General features: G+C 40.0%; 1 protein-coding gene across 11 annotated transcripts in view; it reads right to left on the bottom strand.

Annotated features, from left to right (window-relative positions):
- The window catches only part of LOC122719964 (protein turtle), a 128,885-nt gene extending 116,754 nt beyond the window's left edge, over nucleotides 1-12,131 (bottom strand). For 10 of the 11 annotated variants that reach the window (XM_043946256.1, XM_043946252.1, XM_043946258.1 and 7 more), the window contains exon 1: nucleotides 11,624-12,131. The gene's annotated coding sequence lies outside the window, so the exon portion shown is untranslated. The remainder of the gene's footprint in view (nucleotides 1-11,623) is intronic. The other variant, XM_043946266.1, reaches the window with a different exon arrangement.
- Nucleotides 12,132-24,192: the final 12,061 nt, after the last annotated feature.

Genomic DNA, 24,192 nt, shown 5'->3' with positions numbered 1-24,192 from the left:
GTTCCCACGTATCCATACAACGATGGGATACAACGATAATTTCGTTGTAAATTATTTAAAGAGGAATTTCTCGAACGAAGGCGACGAATTAGAGAGATTTTACGCCAAGGATTTATCGGTGGATTCGGTTTATCTTCCCGCTCGTCGAATGGAACTTTTACTATCGGAGTAAAATTTCGTTGGCCGAAATTTCGGTTTGGAAATTGAAAAGTAAGCGAGGCAGAGGATTGAAAGGGAAAGAAGAGACACGCCGCTTCGATGCATCGAGGAGGAATCGGTAGGCAAAGGTGGAAGAATAGCCGGGAAGAGGAGGATTAGAGAGGGATAGCCTCCTTTTATTCCCGATGCCAGAGAGCAGGGAGCCGCGGCCTCCTCGATCGGCCATTACTTACAACTCGATTTATCGGCGGCGAGTAGCGGCGTTGGCGCTGCGCTCACAGCTGTGCTCACGGATAATGCAGGTGCAGGTGCGGCCAGAGTATGGGTTCCGGGACACACGAATTTATAACGGGTGGTCGGACGCGTACGGGCCCGACCTGCCTCGTCGAATCGTCGTTGTTGTCGTCTGGAAATCGTTGGGAAATTTCCTTTTCTCTCTCTCTCTCTCTCTCTCTCTCTGCTCACATTCTATCACACGGTTCGTTGCCTGTCCATCGCAAAAATCCCCTCCGGGGAAAGATTTACACACTCGTAAATCGTTCCCGATCCGTTCGGAAATGATGCTCGATCTTTTTGTTCCGAGGAGACAAGGCTGGATTACGTACACGAAATCGACGAAAAAATCTTTCTTACGCAAAAATTTCGTCCCTTCTTCTTCCTCTTTTTCCCGTTCGGAAAATTCTTTCTCGAATTCTTTCTTTCTTTCGTGCAGCCGACCCGGTTGATCGAAGTAATAAAAAGAGAAGAGAAAAAAAAAAAAAAAAAGAAAAACTGTATTCGTTTCTTCAACCATATATTCGTGGAGAAATATAACATGTCCACGACATTCTCGTGTACGGGAGGATTTACGAGGGAACTGGTTTTTCGAAGAATAATCCGCAAGATGCGGGGAAAACTTCAAAATTGGTCTTCAAAGTACGGAAACTGGGGCCGTGATAAATCGTCCGAAAGGGATATTTGCCGAGGTTCTGCAACTACCAAATACTGCCACCTTCGTCGATCTCAGGAGGATCATAAGTTTCGATAGGCCAATATCTTTTCACCAACCATGCGACATCCGTAATGCTAGTCATTATGCGCGTGGAATACCGTACACTGTATATGGAAGCATCGATAAGTCGGAGGACGACATAACCGACACTCTTTCCGACCATCTAATTTTTAACAGTATAATCTCCGCTGGGGATTCCATGGGCGGATATCGTTCCTCCTCGTGTATACGAATCGTAACAGAGACTTAAGGTTTACGCGCGACATGCGCCCGCGACCAAAGTAAGTATGTAGAGTACCTCTAGGTATTCGCGGCGCTGCTCTTCGAACACTGGTTCACCTTGGACTCGTGTCTCGACTCTGACTCGCTTCGCGTTCGACTCGTCCAGGAATCGATTCGCTGTTAATACGAAAATTCGATCCAATCTTATCGATAACGGTCGAGACAAGGGCGAGCTTTGCCACGGAAACGCAACGTTTCCGATAAAAATCTTCTTTTCCAGATTTTTTTATATTTCGACCATCGACCACCACGTCGTTTCAAACAACCTTAATTTTTGTCCAATTCTTGCGATGGCTACTATGGTATAATAACGATTCGATAACAAGGCTTCGTTCCATCGTGAAATCGAACAGGAAAAGCAATAAATACGAGTCGAAGATTCGAGCGCACACGCGATAAAAAAAACACAAAGAAACCGCTATCAAAACTCGTAATACAATCTATGAACTTTCTATCCATCGATCGTTAACCACTAGCGTTTTAGCTTTTCGTCGAGCAGACGAAATTTTCGTGCCCTCGAGGGGATTTGACGAGATCGAACAAAGCGTTCGAGTCCTTTTACAATTTCGTTTGAAAATAAAAACGGAAAAAGAAGAAAAAAAAGAATCGAAAATACATATATATATATATATATATATATAACGTTTGTATTTTATATAAACGATATTTTAAAGCGATAAAGAGATACAGGAGAAACATCGTTGCTCGAAACATGACGCAATGGCGCACAATTCGTTCATTAACGAACATTCACGGCATCCGGACGATTATTTAAACGGCGGTCTTTCGAAAAGCATTCAAGCACGAAGACAGCTTCCTTCCTTCCGGTCGAAACTCTGTAACCAGCTTCGGCAATTCTACGAACTTGGCTTCGACTATTCTGACCACGAGTGGCCATCACGAGTGCCCGCCCTTCGATGTTCCTTTAACACCAAAGGTTACGACCGCTGCCGTTACAACTTCCACTCCGATCCGACAACGATCGTTACAGGTAATAATACGGCATCTACAAAGCAGGTAGATGCAGTTTCGCCTGTGTGGATAAACTGTGTGCCTTCGAGTTTGCACGATTTTTAAAAAAACCGGTTTCCTCCGTCTCTCAGGTGTTCCGAAAACCATTCTTCTTAAAACTCGACGCTCGAAATTGATGTCCCCCTCAAACCATTTGCTTTCGCCATTTCGTCTCATTTCGATTAACATTTCGATACGTCTTTAAATTATACACATATATATTTGCAACCTACGTAATACAGGAAACGCTACTCGAAAATCTACTAGTATTAGTAAATTTTGAGAAAAGAACAGAATCCCTCTCTCTATTGTTTTAAATCGAGTTCCTCTACAAAAAAAACTTACTACTCGTTCGAAAAAGTTAGTTTCGACTGGCGCACAACCGGCTATCAAACAATCCTGCGTACTAGTCGGTAAAAAAGTTTCGACTTTGGAATCGACGGAGGAACGATAGTTTCGGCTTAGACGAAGTAACGGATCGATGGAAACTAAAAACTAAGGTAAGAGGCCGGGAAACAAGGGGGGCGACGCGACGGATGAAATTCGGTGAGATCGGTAGAGCAATCGTTGGAGAGGTCACGACCGCGCCCTGAGGAAGCGAGCCGATCGTTCGGGAAAGTGAACGAACCACGTTCCATCCCTACCACCATCGCGGAACCAAGCTTCTCCCTTCGCCCCATCCGCGTGCTTCTCATCCGTGGTCCCACGATTCCCTCCACGATCCGCCCAACATCTTCCCTTCCCTTCCCTGGTCTTTCCTCTTCTATCGTCCGTCGCCTCGCTCGCTTCCACCAAGCGCCATCGCCGCCACTCCTCCGCCTCCGCTCCTTTCATCCTCCCCCCTCACCCGCGTTTACGTTTTCCCCTTCGAAAGCTTGCGAAATCCTTCTCTCCTTCTCCTTTCGAACGTCGAACCTCTCGGTCTCTATTCGAGAGTTGTGGAGGGAAGAATCCACAATCCCGGAAAATCTCTATGTTTGCAAACACGGAACGGAGCCGAAGGAACGATATCTCTGCGTTAATTCTTCGAATAAAATATATCCAACACTCCCTCCTCTTCCTTCATCCTTCTCCATCGAGAGATTATTTTACAATCGCAATCTCGTTACTCCGTCGCGCATTATTACGCGTAAAGGTATTTTCAACTGGATGGATGGAAAACACGGTTTCATTAAACTTCTTTGCCGACGGGGCGAACGTTTGACGAACGCCATCTGCCCGAGGCATGCGTTTAATTCCGAGCTGGGAAAATATATATAACCGAAACCGTTTCGTTCAGCTACGTAATTACTATCGAACACCAAATATAGTCCTCCTTCGTGTTGATTCGGCAAAATGAATTCCGAAGGAGTAGCCGGGAAATATTCGACGTACGGTTTCGCCGCGAGAATAATCGAAACGCTGGTAAATTCTCGAGGAAAGTAATAGAAGAGAGGGGAAGGAGAGAGAGAGAGAGAGAGAGAGAGAATAGTTGAGGTTGGTACTTTGATCCGCTGATCAACGGACGGCCGGAGGCTAAGCGGACGGCGAGTTCGTTTTCGTCAAACGTAACTAGAGGGACAAGGACGGAGAGAGACGCGCGAGTTTTATTTCGAATTGTCACGCTTCAACTCCGTTTAACGAGCTAACGGTAAACATTAGAATTAGAAATTATCGTCGAGTATAATAATAATACAATTGTATCCCAGAATGGAAGCAAAACACGATATAATCGCGAAGCATGCGAATGGAGCACAATAGCGTCTATATCTCGAATACTTTTCACTGCTCTTGCGTATACACGTATACACGTATATGTGTGGGTACGAAGTTTAATCCGTTGATCTCGAGATTAACGGATGCTCCTGGTAAATTCCTGTATCAGAAAAGCCACCAAAGAAGCGAAGAATGCGCAAAAGAGAATTACGATCGATCGATCCCTCCACGGAAAATAGCAAGGGAAATGTCAACGTACGATAGAATGTAATAATAGCAATTTGTTAATTGACCCGGCGGCGCGTTGAGATATTTCATTGATGTTCAAGATATCCGGTTACTCCGTCCAATTACTCGTCCAGCTAACACCCTTAAAGGCAATCTTTTAACCGTTAAAGTTATCCTCCCTTCCCGTAATCAGTCGAACCATCTCAGAAGGATCATCCGATACAGGTAAAACCACGCCCTCTCCAACTGGGGGATACGGCCTACAAGTATTTGACACTTTGTGTCGGGAAGGTAACGAAAACAGCCGAGACAAGTTTGTCGAAAAGAATCCAATAAGAAAGAAGAAGCCTCACTTATTTCCGACGAGGGGAAAACATCGCAGAAAAAAGAAAAGAAAGAAACTGTAAACAGAGAGTCTCGAAGGGAATAATTTTCCTCGAATATCGATCCTGTTTCGCGACGCTAGCGCGTTATAAATCGCGCGTTACATCTATGCAAACGGTCGAATCGACGAGGGAGAGGGGGGAAAAAAAAAGAAGAAAGAAAAGAAAGTAAGAAAGAACGCATCTTTCGAGGCGGTGAAAAGCCGAGATGCAGAAAAGTTTTTACCAGTTGTGAAACTCGGAATCCCCGGTCCACAAATTGCGATCCATTCGGGATTATTTGAAATTCGAAGAAACTTTTGCCTCAAGTGGTTTTCTTTCTCGAGTGTCGCGAGCGAGTTCAATCAAGTCGAGTCTTTCCGATTCCCTTCTCGCGCTATTCGCGTTCCCTTTCCTTTCTCTCTCTCTCTCTCTCTCTCTCTCTCTCTCTCTCTCTCTCAACGTTATTCCTCTCGTTTGACACGTTTAACCGAATCACGAGTATTATTATTATTATTATTATTATTACAGTCGTTCTCGTTCCTTCGTCGTATCTCTCTCAAGAACGTAACAGGATCCGTAAACCGGTATTCTCTGTTGAATAAGGGCCGATGACGACGACGGCGTATTGAATTGGGAAAATTGGGAAAAATCAGAGTGCACGCCCTGAATGCCTGCAATCAAAGGGAAATGTCTAGTCACGTTTACACGCGTGTCGAATCGAACGACTACACCTCGCTCCAGGCAAAATGAGAAACTCGAATTAAAGGTATTTCATGTCTCGAGACACGTGACCCGATACTAGATTCCAAGATTCTACGCTCCTGCGCTCCCAATAATGGCACGATACATCGCTTTGTATCGCAAACTTTGTTACATCGGATATCAACATCGATATTTATCAGATCGTTGATTGGAAAAATTTCGATCTATATATATATATATATATCTTTCTCCTCGAATTTTACGAACCTCGCCTGTTTCTTTATCGCGTGCTAAATTTGCGTCTTTTTCCACCAAGAAGTAGACCTCATCTTTCTCCTCCCGACTCATCGTTAGTCATCCCGAACATGGCGATGGTATACGCTGTTACACGGCCTGTACCACCACTTAAGTGCCGTTTAACGGCTTTTTTCTTCCCTCCCTGCCTTGATTTTTCCCACGCATCATTTTTAACGCAATCATTTTCTTCTCCCCCCCCCTATTATTTTTCACCCTTCTTGCCAGTCGCCTATCATCATTTCATTGTCGAAACAATATCGTTTTCGAGATACGAGCTGCAACCAATCCAACTATTTTCTCTGCGTTTTGTATTTGTATTTGTGGGAAAGAAGAGATCGATTAAACGGATTAAAATTAACGTGTTGTGGGACACGTAATGTTTTCGCTAAGCACTCTCTCCAACAACCTGTCAAGCCTTTAACGATTTACCAGTAGCTCATTTACGCGGCCGAACAGCTTAATTTAGTCGAGCTAAGATTAACCACTTGGATGAACAACGATTTCTAATCCAAGTTAAATTGAGAACAAGATAAAGGTAAATAAAGAAACGATTCGAGACTGAAAATCGTTTCTCAAGAGAAATATCAAAGAGATTTTTCGACGTGTACATGTAAAATCAAGAATTTCGTGTAGATATTATATTTCTTTCTTTACGCGGGGAGAAGAAGGGGGCGTAAGCTGTTGAAATATTCCTCGAATATCGAATAGAATGTCGAGCTGAAGGCAAAATATAGTGTACTCCTCGATATTGGCTGAGAAACATACTTCATCTAACCAAATTACTCACCGCCAAAACCTACCATCGTTTTCCGATAAATGTGGAAGAACCCTTGCAACGAAAATCTATCGCGTGGAGGTAAAAAGAAAGAAACAAAAAGATCCACCGATTTCCTTTAATCGGGAAAAGTGCTATATATATATATATATATATAATTTACGAAATCGAAGAAGAAGCAATTTTACAATTTTGGAATAATTAAGTGGAATCCTATATCGAGTGCAATTCTCTTCCCAGAGAAATTTTTATAAAAATTACAGATAAAAAAATGGTAACGCGTAATTAATTCATCTAATTTCGGGGCGCGGAATAGGTTAAATTATATTCATGAAATGGCAGTAATTCAGAAGAGGCAGTAATGACGTAGCGTTGAAAATAACCTTTGGGACATCCGCCTCTGAGAAACTCCATTATCACGGACGAAACGAAACGTGAAATATTAATAAACGATTTCGGGAAGAGAGGAATGAAATTCTTTAATAAACGGAATTGGCAAACGTTTGCGCAAACAACTTTTCCCGGAAGCCACGGAATAAAGTTTCGAAAAAATTTCGCCAAGTGGAGGGATCGAACGAAAGGGTTAAGACCTGTCATTTTTATCGCCCAAAGCGGTTGCCTACTCTCGCCAATATTGCACACGTGAACATACTTACTACTCTTGCGTACCAAATATTTACTTGCGCACGATATAATAGGGAGATATTCGAAGCTCCATTATCGAACGAGGGAGAGAAGAAGCGAAAGTAGAAAAGGTTTGAAAAGCACCCTCGGTGAAGGATCGATGCGTCCATCTCTATCCTGTCTCCCTCCCCCTTCCCACAATCGTCCCCCACTTTCCTCCTCCTCGTTTCCATCGCGTCGTTCCACCATGAAGAATAATAAAAGTAGTGCAAGCACACCAGAAGCGCGGCGAATCTCTCCGTTTCGGGGAAAAAATCTACAAGAATTTGGAAAAAGATGAACGAAGGAGATATAATTTATAGGAAAAGACACTTTTAAAAAATTGTGGGGAAGGGAAGAAATTTGTAACTAGGACGAGGCAAACAGCGATTATTCAAATTTTTCAAGAGCAACGTCGATAAGGTGGAACAGGAAGTTGGAAAAATCGCGGATAATCGTGTGAAACGGAAATGGTCGGGATGCAAGGACTGTTATATAGGACTGGAAACCGAATGATATTTTGACCTCGAGAAAGGGCGAAGAATCGAAAATCAGGTGAGGGGAGTAGAAGCGCTTACGTGACTGCAATGTGTAAAATTGTCCTTGGTCGAAGGAAATAGCGGTCTGACAGCTGTGCATTATCCAGAGAACATATGCAAAATACTAGTCAAGGATTCCAAATGCGAGCGGGGAATTTTCGGTGGCAAAACTCGATTGAAATAACTCGCAAACTCGAATTTTAGATGAAAAAAAAAAAAAAAAAAAAAAAAAAAGGGGGAGAGAAATATAGAATATCTCTCTGGATACGTCGCGTTTAATATCGGTTTTTTCTTCAAAGTCGAGGAAAAAGAGAAGATTGTTGGAAGTATGCTCGTTGATCGATGTAATCGTATAAAGGATACAGGACAACGGTCGATCGGAACATTTTTCAAAAGAACAAACGTTGTGAAATATGAAATGACGCTGAAAATAACAAAAGAGCATCTCCTCGGACTTCTCGAGCCGTTTCCTTTCTCCGAGGGCTTTCCCATCGTTCGCGTAACAAAACTCTTGCGAGTGACAGTACCCTTCCCCTTCCCAGAGGACCAAGCCATCGATAAAGCCATTTTCTATCCGCATATAAATTGCAACAAGAAGCAGGAGAAAGTTCACAACGGTGAAAAAAAAAAAAAAAAAAAAAAAAAAAAAAAAACATTTCGAAATCATCGATTTGCCATAGAAATAATGGAGAGGTAATTGAGAAGATATAATTGGAGAGGAAAAGGAAAAAAAGAATTTCGAAGATACGATGAACGATAAACGAAGGGAGGGATGAAAAAAAGTTAGGGAGGAAAGAGATCCCAAGGCCATTTCAATTTGGAGCAAAGTGAGATTAAATGGGGCAGGTGCGGTTGGAGAAAGAGGGGACGACGCAAGACGGACAGCCCTTTCACCTGTCGCGTCGGTTTCGAGTAACGAACGCCCAACCCTCGCCAATTTCACTGTTCCAACCCTTGGCGCGATAGTAAGGCAAATGCCGAGACCTTCTAGCGCACAATGAGTTACCAGCCTGTTCTGACCACAAATACGCTGAATATGCATGAGGCCCTTGTCTCCACTATCGGTACGTACGTCCTCGAATTAGGTTTCCCGCAACTTCTTCGAGTCCTGCTCGCGCTGCTGCTCTATTCACTCCACGAGCTCTCTACCAACCTCTTGTAACCTTCTCGAGAGTTATGCTTCGTTGAATTCCTCCGCCGCGCTTTTCTGCACGTACCCTCTTTCCCTATCCTAAAACTCGAGAGCTTCCCTTTGATCGCGAATCGATAAATCGGAATCGAACTTCCCTTCGATAAGAACAACGTATCGAGAGAAAGAGACACGATAGGAAACTGAACAAAGAGGCGTATAAAACACGACGAACCGAGTGACGTTGAGAAGCGGTTTAAAAATGGGAGGGGGGGGGGGGGGACGATCGTTATTTTTACCCTCGTATTTTCTTAAATTTTAAATTTAGAAAAAGAATATTCCCTTCTCGTTCGCGGTCAAAGGTACGCGATATAAAAAACGTATAAACTTCCCTCGCTTTCTCACGTGGATATTATTATGCAGAAGCGCGAATTATCGCGGATACGATTACAATCTTGAAATACGCGGCAAGATAATGCGCCAACAGAGTTCTCACGTGTAATAAGATATAATCTGAGTCTTTCCTGTCGCGCAACGAAAAGAAAAAAAAAAAAAAAGAACTTTAACGAAGAACTTTTTAACGAATTCCGTTTTTCCGGACGCCTACCGCACCAAAGCAATTCCCTTCCCTTTCTTTTCCTCTAATAACGCGTTTTTCTGTATTGTTTTGTTGCCACGGCAAATAATATACCTTAGAGAGAGAGAGAAACACACAGAAAGAATTCTACGCTTTTAATTGTTTGCCATTACGAAGTCGAGGATTAAAGTGGATCTTCCAACTATTCAGACTTCTTCTTCGTAAAAGGAAGAAGAATTGAATGAAATTCGTTGCCCGATTTTTAACGATTCTCCTTCCGAACAATTGCAATTTAACTTTTCATCGTATGTATTTAACGAAATCGTAAGACGTATACTTATTATATTATATGTCCTTACGATGTACACGCGAAGAGAGAACGAAAAAAACCGAGGTACGATTGAGCACGGGAAGAAAAAGATTTTCATCTTTTCGCGTGCGAATTCCGTTTCGCGATAACGTGCATCGTAAAGTGGAAAGAAAGAAAGAAAGAAAGAAAGAAAGAAGAAGAAAATGAGAAACATTTCATTTCTAACATTCGTTTTTATTTATACAACATCAGACGGCACCTTTTCTTTATGATTCTGCAAACAATGTATCTACCGACGAAATCGAAAGACTTTCCATCTCGTTAAAAAAATAATTTATGCCTCTCGTTGCCTCGCATCCAGATTCTTAAAATTGATCGTGCTCGATACACTTACGCTACGCTATACATTTATACGGAAATACCGGTCTCGCTCGATACTGGTTCGCAACCCTTTGCATTCGAAACAAATATATGTACACGTGTGCGAGGTTCGCCGCCAACATAAAACCAATATCGATGCGGCGTGGTTATCTACATATTGCAGATATTCTATAAATAATTCGTACAATTGTAATGGGAAACGGGATAGCTGAACCTATTCACCGCACCGTACGTGGAAAAGAATATTTTTCATTCACCGATTTTCTACTTCGCGAAGATAAAATTATAATCGTGCGAGGAAAATATAAATAAAGTAGAAAAATTTGCAAACGATCGATGATCGCTATCATCCTGATCGAGATCATCGTGAATTATATGGCAAAGGTTAAAAATTTATTTTAAATATACGTATAAATTTATAAAAAAAATAAATCGAGTTTCGTAAATTCTGTAAAGAAAAAAAAAATAAAATAAAAATTTAAACGTTTAGATATCGGTGGAAAAATATAAAAGATAGCGGAAAAACAACGGGATTTGTATTCTCTCGAAAGCGAATTCCTTGGTGACGCAAGATGCTGCCAGGAAAGAAAAAGAACGTTTGCAAGTTACTAGTCCAATTCCTCACTGTAAGCTATCGTGGTGACTTATTTTTCGACGTGCGCGACAAACATCCCCGAAATTCAGAAAATCCCGGCATTCTCACGCCACGAACGTGTGCAAGGTTTAAATCTCGAAACAGTACAATTTACAAGAGAACAGGTACGAGTCTCGTAGTATACGAACTACGTTAGAGAACAAAGTTCGATGAACCGACAAGAAATGTGCGATCAGATTCTACGAGTTTAAACTTCCGCATTCCTATGCAATTAAAGGACCAATCGTATCGATACATAAAACATTTTTAAAAAAGCTCCTTTTTCGAACGACAAATATTCGATAACCGTATTGTCTCTATATAAAGATTATCGTTCTTATTGTAGATTTAATCATCCAATAAAATTCGTGTGTATGAATCGTAGCCGAGAAAAGTCAAATATTGAATGAAGCATGACAAATGTCAACGCGGAAGCGGTAACGACGTTGAGAAACGTCTCGAGTGAAATGCTTTCGAGGTCGACAAATATTTACGACTTCTTTGAGTATAGATTTTACGTCGAATCCGTAAGATTAAACGTTCATGATTTTTGACAAATGTATTTGCGCGTTAGTAAATAACTGTTGTGTATATAGATATCGAAAAATTCATGTTACTTGACCTCATATATCAATTACATAATGGGATTTCGAAAACGTAAACATCAGTTCATGATCGAATAACATGTCAAAATTGATAAATACTTGATATTTTTATTTTACTTGTTCCATTACTGCTATAAACAACGTTCGTCATCGTATGAATACGCGATAAATTCGAGGGATACGATACAAAATGTAAATAAGAAACGTAGAAAACGTAGAAGAAGAATGATCAGGAAAATGGCAATGGAATTAATTTAAAAAAAAAAAAAGAAACACTTACCAGGAACGATAAGCTTGATGGAGAAGAGGCAATCTCCCGAGTCGATTTCGCAGAATGTAGAAGAAAAATCCTTAAAAAGCAACAAAAAGGGCACTGGATAAACGAAAGCTCGCGGAACACAAAAGAGTTCAGTCACAATAAAAGCACGTAACGACACCCGGCGGCGGTCGGAAGATTCGTAGAGTCACGTCGTTGACTTGACTGCCGGAAAAAAACAACGGCGTCGCAAACTTGACTCTTGTGCGACGGTTAACGAAACCAATATACGATGGGGTAAAAAACAGAACCAGAGAGACGAGTCGATCACCGTGTTCACAAAAAGAAGGCCGACACAGGAAGGAAAAAACGAGAAGAACGGACGGCGAAAAGTAACGTAGGCACGCGGTTTATAGTTTCGGTGCTTCTAACGATACATAAACGAAGTAGTTTCCCGTACGAGGCTCTGCCGGGTACTGGAGGTTCGAGCCAAGCTATCGAACGCACCTCCGCGCGCCAACCAATAGGCGCTGTCGCCGCGTTCCACTCGACCAATCAGCACCAGCGACATCGGCATCGCCAACACACGCTACGACCAAACCGCCGTAATCAAATTCATTCCGTAATGTTTTTTTATACATATATATTAATCTGTAAATTATTTTTCTTCTCATGATAATTACATATACATATATATATATATATCGTTTTCGAATGTACGAGATGTATATAAATTACGCAATTTTTGATAATATCGTAAATAAGTATATTTTTACCATCTAAAATACTACATTGTTTGAAAAAAATAAAACGTCAAATAAATTAATTTTCTGTAAAAAAAAAAAAAAAAAAGAAATTCGAACGGTAGAACAAAAAAGCAATTAAACATGATAAAAATTATATGGATCATTCTTTCTTTTCCACTATTAATTGCTCCCACCGAAAAAATATAATAATTTATGATTTATTATTATGATTCATATCCTGCAAAATTGCGATGGAACGAGAAATACAATAGGAATACGAGCTACGATGTGATCCCTTGGGCAATAACCGAGATGGGATTGTCCTAACGCATATTAACGCTTCTAATTTATGCGAGTCCATCGACCGTGCGAGATCGCTCAAACCCTGCTCACTGTACAACCATAGTATCGCGGTTGGTCACTCCGTGCAAACTGTCAAGCGCGTCACTGCGATCGCATTGATCAATGGCTACGAAAGGATAGAGAACACTTGCGTTAAAAAATCTTACCACAATCCAAATTGTCGTCCATAAATTATTTAATTATTAGTAAAAAGTTCAATATATATGGCCTCGTTAATATTTTTTGTTACCACAAATTAAAACTTTCGATTATAGATATTACTTTACGTACACCTCAAACTATTCATAGTTTCACATAGTTTAAACGAAAATTACGCTTTCGAGCAAATCTTGAGAAGAAAAAATATTTACGTATATTTATTATACTCTTCAATTACATTTATTAATATTTTTTTTATTAATATTTCAATTAAATTAATCTTACAGTAACGAAAAGTATTATTATATTGTCAAAAAATTAATTAATAAAATAATTCGTCAATTAAAATATTGTTATTATTATTTAATTGATATCAATTCTGCAAATAATTATCAAAACGCAATTAACCCTCCTTTTTTAATTGCGTGTATATTATATAAATACATAAAAAAATAAGGAAATTTTGTCCAAATAAAAAGATTCTTTTTAATCTTTATTTATAAAGATTAAATTTCGAAACGGGAACGATCATCTCAAAGGATCGAACGAAATGACGTAGATTATCAAAAAGTAATTAATTCTCACGAATCGTATTTCGTAATTTAAAAAAATAAAAAAAAGAAGAAAATTCATTTTTCAATCTATTCTCCATTGAATAAGAAAAATAGCTGTTCCCTTCTTTTGAATAATCGTTTTACAGAATTGTTCACTTTGTCGGATTACCATACCATCGAACGCAATAAAAATCGAACTGTATCTTTTCGCGCACCATTTTACCTCGTATCATTTTTCTTGGAAAACGACTATAAATGTGTCTCTACAGTCACGATATAATAACTAGCATAAAAACACAACACTCATTCCAACAATAATGAGCGCAATTTATAATAACGTAGAATACGAATATTAAAAATGGATAACAGAAAAAATATACCAAGAGATTCTCGCGAATATATATATATATATATATATATATAACCGGATCACAAAGATACGATGTCTTTGTTTTCTAAACGCTTAATCAACGTTTTCGAAAGATATCGATACTTTACGATTTTATCCCTTCGAAATTATTAACCATCCTATCGATTAATCCAACTTCTTTAGCCTCCTCGATCTATGGCTTATCTCTGAATACCACTCGAATCGGTAAATCTTTGAAATACCAACTCCGATCATTATAAATTCAAATAGTTATCGGATCGGTCAATGCGCTGCACTTCTCTATCCAAACGAACTCTTCTCGCTACAATGACGAAAATGTCGATATCCAGAAGAGTTATTGGTTGTACGTAATGTACATGTCGAACCGTTATATTCATATTTATAACGCGCATAATCGTGCGATCTTTATAATCAAATTCATCGTTAAATTGAAAGCACGTGTGTGTTTAAAAAAGTACTCTATATAAATTTCTCATAGAAAATTGTCAATTGTGATCGATAATCGATATTATTTACAGAATATCGCGTAACAAAAATATCACAAAGCACGTGATTTTTTGTAATTTCTGACGATTAATTCGGGAAAACAGAAAAGAAATCGAGACGAATCGTTCTTCTGAATCGATTGTTCCACGCGAATCAATTCTCGATAGACACTATGAATCAACGTACGCGCGCGCCACGCCTTCGTTTCATTCATTCTCCAACTAAGCACGCCATTTGCTATTGTACACACGAGGAACAAGGATATCGAGGATGATCGAGAAGGAAAAGCGAGAAGAGAGAAACGATCGTGAAAAGTAATAATTTTGCAGCTAGATCGACGATAACAATTCCGTTGAACGTAATTAAACTTCATTTCTAATAAATCTCAATTTTTGTTTAATCAATTCTTACCTATGATACATCCATGCGTTATCTAATAAACCATATATACGTACGATGTAACAAATTACGATTAGAAAAATGCGAAAAAATACAATCCAGTTGAATGAACGGCGTACTGGAAATTCAGAAAACCGGGCCGTCATTCGATGCGAAATTAACCGTCCTGTCGAGCTTGGCCGCGATTCAAATTGAATTGACTGTCGTTATGCATTGAAAAGGTATAGTCGATGATAGTGATCGTGGTAACAAGAGCAACAGTGGTGGAGACGATTCATTCGATTTCCGGTTTGATCGGCTTCAAGAGTTAAAGGCGTGACTGAAAAATGTCCCTGTAATTACGGCTATAGTATAGTATTATATACGAATAGTATTATATATATATATATATATTAGTATTATATAGTATAGTATTATATAATATTATATACGGTTATAGTATAGTATAGTAATTATATACGAAGCCACTGTATCGCGAAAAATTTACGCGCAAGCATTCGACGATAATAGGGAAGAGAAATGATCGTTCGATAGATGGCAATAATCCATAAATGGTTCGTCCGTGATGTGACGAAAAAGATATTTAATACGAGAGGAAACGATTAGTTTTTAGAAATGGCCGGTGCGAAAACATCCGAAGATGTTGAAGGTATTCAAAGAGGAGGAAACATACCCGTCGACAAACTGAAAACTGGTAAATGCAATCAGAAACTTGAGTCGTACACCTCTTGTAAACTGGGTAATAGTGCATTGTAGACATTACGAAGGTAATTTAACACGCGTAACACATAACAAAGTTTCGTCGTTGCGGCGTTTCTCAGAGCGGAACATGTGCTTTCGTTACGTTCGATCTTTCCTCCGTTCCCCCCACCCCAATCGTTCGACGCACGAGCGAGAGAGAATGATTAACCATTCCATTCTCGGCTCGTCTTTGATCGTATTTCATTCCATCTCGCGCTATATAACCAAGCCTCGAAATCAAACGTCGTTGTTCGTTCTATTCGAGAGGATCGAATCGTAATTAATTAAGCTTCGTGCTCGAAAATTGAAGGGAAAATAAAATTTGAAATTCCAATTTATCGTAGCGAGTCTACAGTATGTTACTGTTCCGCGAACAGATGGCACCCCAAGTTTGCCGCAACTCTAACTCATCGTTTACTCTACCTGTACTCTACGCCTTCGCGACCGCGAATCGTGCTACCTTCGATCGAAGATAAACTAGAAACTAAATTACGAATCCCACGGATAGTTATAACTAATAGACACACGCTCCAAATTATCCATTCTCTCGATCAAGAGAGACGCTCTTTTCTTCGCTCTCCGAAATTTTGAAAAAATTTTTCAAATCGAACCAAACATTTTTCTTTTATTACGTTCCATTGTGTTATCCATTGGCATTTATATATATACGTATATGTAAATCGAGAATCAAAACGAATGGAAGTTATTCGCGAATCGAGAGCATACCGATCGTAAAATGAAATCAAAATACAGCGAGCAGTTGGTGCAACCAGATATTCAATCATATCGAACTCTACATTTTATTTAAGATAAGCTATCGAGTTGGCCCCGTTCGTACATTTAAAAACACCAGACTTTATCGAGCTGACCCGCCAAAAAATTTGTTGCATCGACCGCGCAATAATGACGTACGTGACCCGCCATATCTCTGCAACCAGATGCACAACGCTTGCGGCGTTATTGTTGTTACGCAAACACTGGAACTCTGTATGCCACGGATGTGTTTATCGTTGGATTAATGATTCCATTGCCCAAACCTTCCTGTTTTCCGTTTCCAGGCACAATGACCAAGAATGCTTACCGTATCAAATTCTCTCACCACATGCTATCCATTCCCATTCGAAAAAAGATCCGTAGATTGGCGGTATTACGTTTAATTGCAGATAAAAAAGAATCTTAATTTTTTTTCACCAATTTCTTCAACATCGATTTACCCGTCCACGTCGATTCCAAGCGATATGCTTGGATACTCTTTACACGTAATAAGCAAATGGATATAGAAAATTTCTTTGTGCTTTCGTTACTTCGATCTGGAAAATATAACGGTCGAAACCGTAACTGGTAAATGCACGACGGACGAGACATTCGAGTAGTAAAGCGTAGGAATAAATCTACATACATTAGATTATTTATGGAAAGATAGAGAAACAACGTAGACGCGGTACACTTGGAGCAATACTTTGTTTACTTTGAAGAAATAAACAAACAAACGAGCTATTCGAGCCTGTTTTAACAATCTGGAAACACACGCCGAATAATTCCGCGCCGCTCCTCGATGTTGATCTTTGCGAAAAGACACAAGAGCGAGTTTTATCGTACCATTCGTATTTAGAGACCGACCTCTGAATTACTACCAGATCTACCTATCTGTAATAATTTTAGAGGGTCATTCTAGGAAACAGCAACTTAATCTAGACTCTGGTTCCTTTGAGGTCACGAAACATGCACTACATGGCTCGGAGCAAGAGGTGGAACTGTAGAAATCCTTTTGGGGGACTGTCAGAGACTGTCAGAGACTCGCAGCAGGTCTGAAGCAACGCAGAGATTGCTCGCTGCAGTAATGCAATTTGGTAGTTGTGCGGCTGTAACGAGGAGACCATAGCCGTGTTACGCGCGCTTGATGCGCCTCTCCTACCACCTGTCCTATAGCGCTCGTTATATAGAGGATCGTACGGGTGGTCGGTCGGTCGGTCCACATGTCGTATTTGTACTACAAATCCTCTAACCTCAAATCCCTCGTCCGCCAACCCCTAATCACGCTCATATCACCGGTATTCACCGTCTTTCGCTTCCACATTTCTCTTATCCGTTTCTCCTTCGTTGAAAATGCTCGATTAACTCCTACGGTTCTTTACGGGCCACCGCTTCACGTTGCCATTCGCAAATGTATGCATGTAACGCGCCGTTGTTGTTTTCGATGCAACAACAGTCCGTGAACCAAGCGAAATCGTGAACCGTGTCCAATGTTTTTTATTACGGTGGCCTCGAATAAAATCGATAATCGTTAGAAAGTGAAATGATCGATGGGATTGGTTAGACTATTCTTGAGGACTTGTCCTTTTTCTTTTTATACCATGATAATACATATTTATAAGATAAACGTTGTAAAACATTCGTTGAAACGAGTAGATCCGTGTAATCGATCCTAAAAATTATAAACGCGAAACCTTACAAAGTCGGTGGTATCATCCACGAATATTTTCTATCGCGAGTATGATTTCTCCGTAATCAGGTGGTAGCGCGCATGTCCAACTGTAGGTATACAAGTTGGTATTAACAAGGGAATAAATTATCCCATTCGGCACGAACCCTTCATAACTCAGTGGAAAATTAGCATAAGATCAATATTGCTTTTTCACCGCGCCACTGACGGAACATCGTCCTTCGGTTCCACGTTCTCGTACTCGATCGAGAGATTCGCCATTCAGATCCGAGAAATTCTTGTATTCGATTTCAGAAAATTATATATATATATATATATCGATCGAAACGAATTTAATTCGTTGACGCAAATTTCTACGTTTTTCGCAGAGATAACCCAGATTTGATAACCTTTACGAAGCAAGCCTCCCCTACTTTACGTAATCTCCGTGACGATGACGTTGACCGTATAAAAATACCGACGATAGTTATGAACGGTTAACTTGATCGACCGATATATCGGTTGATGTAAAAATAGAGATCCACCGGTTCTCGAGCTCCCCCGTTGGAAGGAGAAAGAGGTACAGTGACGTTTCCGACCGTTTACGTAACCGTAGAATGCTTACACGGACGGCGCATACTTTCCCGTCTTTATATTCGTATTATCGAAAAGAATCGAGGTGATGCGAAAGGGGGAAGAGTGACGTAAAGGGGAAGGCGAGAGGAGGAGGAGGGGGAAGAGAGAATGGGGAGAAGGGGGGAGAAGGGAAGAGAGCGACGAGAGGGAAGGAGACGAAGCGCGTAAGTACGTATTTCGTAGTAGACTGGGATCCACGTGACCGGTTGTGCTCTCGGAGTGGAACGCCGAGGTCAATGCTTTCCGTCCAAGGCCAAAGGACCGGCAGAGCCGAGACTCGAGTGGGTACTCGGATACGAAGAGTACACAGCATCCAACGTTGAAGGCAAGCGACACGCAACGAGGAGAGACCACCGATCCCGGGCCCTTCCCCCTCCCCCCTTACGACTCGCCTCCTCTCCTCTCTCCTTTATACCCCTACTCTCGAGGCTAAACGAGGTTTTCGCTCTCTCCACGAGCCGCGTTGGGTACCGTTCTTCCATCTCTTCCATTCCAACCGACTCGACTTTGAACGTGACGATGAACGAGAAAAGGAAGATTTCCCCTCCCTTATTTATTAACTCGTCTCCCGTGGACACGCGAAGACGAATATCCATTTGAAAAATTTCATTCTCGAGCCGATGGAACGGATGCGCGAGGAGAGAGATGTTGGAAGGGAATACTCCGCGAGTTCTCCGCGATCACCGATGTCAACCATGATATTCTATCTTCTTCTAACTTTCTAAGTATATATAATATACTAATATAATATAATATATATAATATAATGATATAATAATATTAACGTTAATAATAATATAATAATATTAATATATAATATATATAAGAAAAGTGGTGATAAATTGGCCAAGGATTTGCCAAAGTCTGAATCGAATTTCTGGTAATTTGGTGGGCAAAAAGTACGCGTGGCGAGGGACAAACAAGCTATATACGGGGTCGGGATTGCCCGAGGCAGGCCGAAACGATCGTAGCTTCGAAAAGTTTCTCGTCAAGAAACGTCGCATCGCGCGTCCCACGATTCGCCGTGTCGTGCGCATTTCTTAAATGTTTTACGCGAGTAAAACTTGAGTTTATACGAGACCAACAACCAAACTTTCCCAAATTGGATTTATTTGCTTCGACGCGACGGTGAAATTGTCGGTTAAACGATTCCTTTAGAGAAATATAGATTCGTAGATTCTCCTACGATCTTTCCTTACAAAACATTCTATTACATATATATTTGAATATCGTCAACGTTCTCGCGATTGTAATGGACAAGGAGAAATTTGGTCGAGGAGTTGTGTCAAGTCCCATAAATTCTCCAACGCCTAGCGCCTGATTGAATATCCGATCAGGAGGCACAAGTGGCGCAGTTAGGAATGTATGTTAGAAACTCGTTTAATGCTAGCCCTCGGGACTGAAATTCTGCGGTACTGGCGGTGGCCGGTGTCGGTGCAGTCGGTTTTCGAGTTGCACGCAAACTCGCGCCAACCGATCCGCCATTCGTACCGTTGCACCAACTGTGCAGTCAACTCACCATTAGTTTATGATCGAGTTTAAGGAAAGGAATCGAGTAGGAGAGCTGACAAGTTTCCAGAAATATCGATAATTAATGCCGAAAGAAATATCATGTAACAAGGAAGAACCAGGCGCGATATGAATCGTATGGAATTATACAATTTAATTTAATTTAATTTAATTTAATTAAGGCTCGTAAAATTAAAATACGATTCACATAGATTCGTTAAATCGTTTCCAAATAGAGACCAAATATCTGTACATATATATATATATATCGAATCAACGAATTTTATAATTTCGACTTTGCGTATTCCAAATCAATTTTGAAAGTAAATACCTTACTCTTCGACGCTTGTTGCAAAGGAATAAATAACAAAGGAATGGGAAAATTGTTGCGAATCCATTTTTTTCTTAAAACGTGTCGCACGCGATACATTTCCTATACGCGTTGCATCACGTCAACCGACCCAATTTGGAAAATGCTCGAACAGGGGCAACGTTCGTGTTGGGTGACGCCTAATAAGGTACGAAGAGGCGTACTCCGGACACGACGTAGAACACGGAGGCGCATGGCTGTGTGCACACGGTTGCAGCTACAACTGTTCCCTTCCACCTAGACTCCTGACCTAGCGTCGTCGCCGTCTTCACCGCCGTCGTGAATAGCCCGGCACACATGCATATTCAGACTGGCCGACTAGTCGCCGAGTAAATTAGACTATTTGGCCCGCTCCATTATTGAAGGAAACCTGCGGAACGGAGCTGCTGCAGCTTGTAATACGCCACCGCAACTTCGCGACTCCATGACATTCACCAACTCCCATCGGATGCGAGAGAGAGAGAGAGAGAGAGAGAAGCGCGTAAGAGAAGGAAAGTGATGCAAGAGTCGAAGAATGGAAAGCTTGGAATTATATTCCAGCGTGAAATATCAGACAAATATATATATATATATATATATATATATATATATTATAAAATTCCTTGTAAAAAAGAAAGAGTCTTGACGAGTATATAAGGAAGAGAGTATAAGAAATTTTAATTGAATTCGATTCGATTCGCTGTAAAAAAATTATTATAGGCTAACGTAACGAATTGATTTCGATTTCGATGATTTCAAAAGAAAACGGTTCTGTGATCGAGACGAGAATTCGCAGCGAAAGATGAAATGAACGCGTATCGGGTATTATCCGATTTCGAACCGGAAACGGGTGTACGACTGCTGACTTCCGCTCCGGTTTTACGAATCAAAGGACAAAAGAGCCGTTTCACTCGAAACCGGTTTCGAACAGACTCTATTCCCTTATGGCGAAATATTAATTACAAATTACTGAAATATCGCAAACAAAAAAAATACAACATATTCGAAATTAATTTTTTTCTTCGTACTTGGAGGATTTCCTTAAATATTTAACAAAATGAAAAACGTTCGCATATATTTACTTCAGATAATTAAAATGAGTATCAAAAACTCCTGAAAATTCTGGAATCCTGAAAATTCGTAGATCAGAGTGTACGAAAATTATCCATAAAGTATGGATATAACACAGATCACGTATCTCTTCTTTTCATTCTATTCGCTGGCCGTCGTATTATTCGAGAAAGTTTCTTATTCGGCAACGAAAAGCAAACTCTTTAAAACTCTCGCGCTAAATAAAGTCGGGGGACAGTTTAATTTACATACATTTGCTCTTTCCTTTTCCCTTATTCCTTCCCATATAGTTTCAAGAGATACGCTTCTCTAAACCATAATATCTCGCTATGACGACAACCTCTAGCCCTGGGTCCTCTAACAACCCCCTTAGTTACGCTCTCGTCTTCCCTGCACCACCTTCTGCTCTCTCTTTCCCCCTCTTTCTTCGCCTTTTTCGCCTTTCGACCGTTCTCCCTTCGCCCGACACTCTCTGTCTCGCCCCGAAAACTCGCTGACCTAATTTCCACGAAGCTGCATTGCGTGTCCTACCTGTACGGTTGCACCTACCGCATTCGAAATTATACATTCCCCTTATTTCTTCTCCGAGCAACATCAATCCCCTTCACCCTCGTTTCCAATCCCTTCTTCCCATGGTGGAATGGCGGAGAAAAATAAAATAATCCGCCATTTTGCGCTTCGATAAATTTGTTTCCATCGACAAGTAACGAGTTATGAGAAAATAATAATATCTTTGTTGTCCCTGCATCGAAGGGAATGAGAGAAAGACGAAAAATAAAAAATAAGTTGGACGCTGATTTAGACGCGGTTGAATGAGCAAAATGCGAAGAGCTAGATCAGGGGCACGAGGGAAAACAGGGAATTTTGATGGAAAAGTTTTATCGCGAATGGTATTTCATACTCGTTTTGTGCTTCTTTCATCGTGGTTACCGATGTTCGAAAACGTTAAAGTTATTACACAGGAAGGGGAAAAAATTACATTTTGGCCCTGTAAGCAAGCAAATATAAATTTTACAGAACCGTCGATAAAATTGTGCGAGTTGGTCGGTTTCTTATGAAACAAGTTTCCTAACGAATTTTACGATCCAGAAATTTTCGTTCGTCTAAAAAATATCCGACGACGAAGGTATAAATGAATATAATATATTATACGGTGCATTATACATTCTTGGAGTAACTTCGACTAAAGGATAAATAGATTGACTTTAACTTCGACGTTAAATAACACTTGATGAAATTTTAACGTCGAATAGGTACAAGATAATAAATTATACGAAAGCTAGATCGAGGCTCGAGATAAAAGAGGGTAGATTCATTCATCAATGAACTCTAATTACGGCTAAGAAGCACAACGACGATTAAACCTCGTTTCGGGCCATGTTCGTAACAACTTTTAATTGCACTTCTCCAATTCTCTCTGAACGAAAAATGGAGTCTGTTGGTAGAATAAGGACGCGAAGAGAAGACCGCCAAGACGAAAAGAAGGCAAAAAGAAATGAAAGGTGGGAGGGTGGTAGGAAAGTTAGGCTCGGCGTAATCGATAATTCGATTTTCGATCCAGAAACCAGGGGTTTGCGCATTCTTCGATAAAAGCGTATACGAGTAGAGGTCAAAGTGTCATGAAAGGTTAACTATAGTTGAACGAGTTCACCTTAGAGTTAGACTCCAATTTTAGCCTGTATATCGACCCCTGTAGTTTAATGATCTTACTAACTCGGTCGGGCTTTTCCATTATTACTTTTTTTTTTCGAGTTGGAATAAAAATACCGACAAATCCTCCCATCGATTTAATAGACTCTCCGTATCAAATATTTATTTGCGAATATAATAGATAGCCGGAAGACGAATTATCGTCATTGACGATAAACCACGTGTACTTAGAACGAAATACTGTTGTTGACAATCATTTTCTATACGAAGGGAAAGCAATTGAAGAAAACAACGAGATAAAATAATATTTAAAATAAACGGAAAAAAGAATATTTTATTCGACATGAGCGTAAATTGTTTGTTCGTCACGAGCGATATCTATAAATGATTCGTGATCTATAAATGATCGTTATTAATTATTCTATATATGATTTTGTTACATCATGATATCATGATGATCTTTCGTTCAAAATTTCTAGTATTGATGGATAAAGTGTTCAATTCATACCTCCAAGGATAAGCGTATGTAAATGGAAATCGCGTCTGAACATGGAATACAGAGATCCACTAACGGACAAGTGGTCGAGTGTCATAGCAGCATTTGCAGTCACAACTGCATTCAGAAACGATGACATCGGGTGACGATGCAATTTGTGTTGGACGTCAACTGTTCTTCGGAAGGAAAGATAAATATTGCTAAAATATCCGGAATTATTGACCGTAATGTACGGATAATAATGTAACGTAAATGAAAACTTAATTGCGAATATTAGAGATACGATTCTGGATCGTGTCGATGTTCCTAGAATTAATAGTAAATTTATACAATTTTAATATTATCTTTTCTACTTTCCAATAGTTTTGTTACGAGATATATATGTCCAATATTACGTTTAGTTAATGAAAAAAAATTCCTCCTTTTATTTTATATAATTAAATAACATTTATCCTGAAAAATTTGAACAACGATTATAATTTTAAAAATCAAAATATATCGATAATAATATGCATGGCATAATTAAAGTTTAATTTTGAAAATTTTGATTAATCTCTAATATTATTCATTTGCCGGCAATCGAAACAAAAGTTTTAATTTCAAATAATATAAATTAATTTTCCATCTACTTACGTGGATTTA

The sequence above is a fragment of the Apis laboriosa genome, unplaced genomic scaffold, assembly GCF_014066325.1.
Source record: "Apis laboriosa isolate Shangri-la unplaced genomic scaffold, ASM1406632v1 scaffold9_cov152, whole genome shotgun sequence".
In the NCBI taxonomy this organism is placed as follows: domain Eukaryota; kingdom Metazoa; phylum Arthropoda; class Insecta; order Hymenoptera; family Apidae; genus Apis; species Apis laboriosa.
The sequence above is the reverse complement of the archived record's forward strand: the minus strand, read 5'-3'. Positions and strand labels throughout refer to the sequence as shown.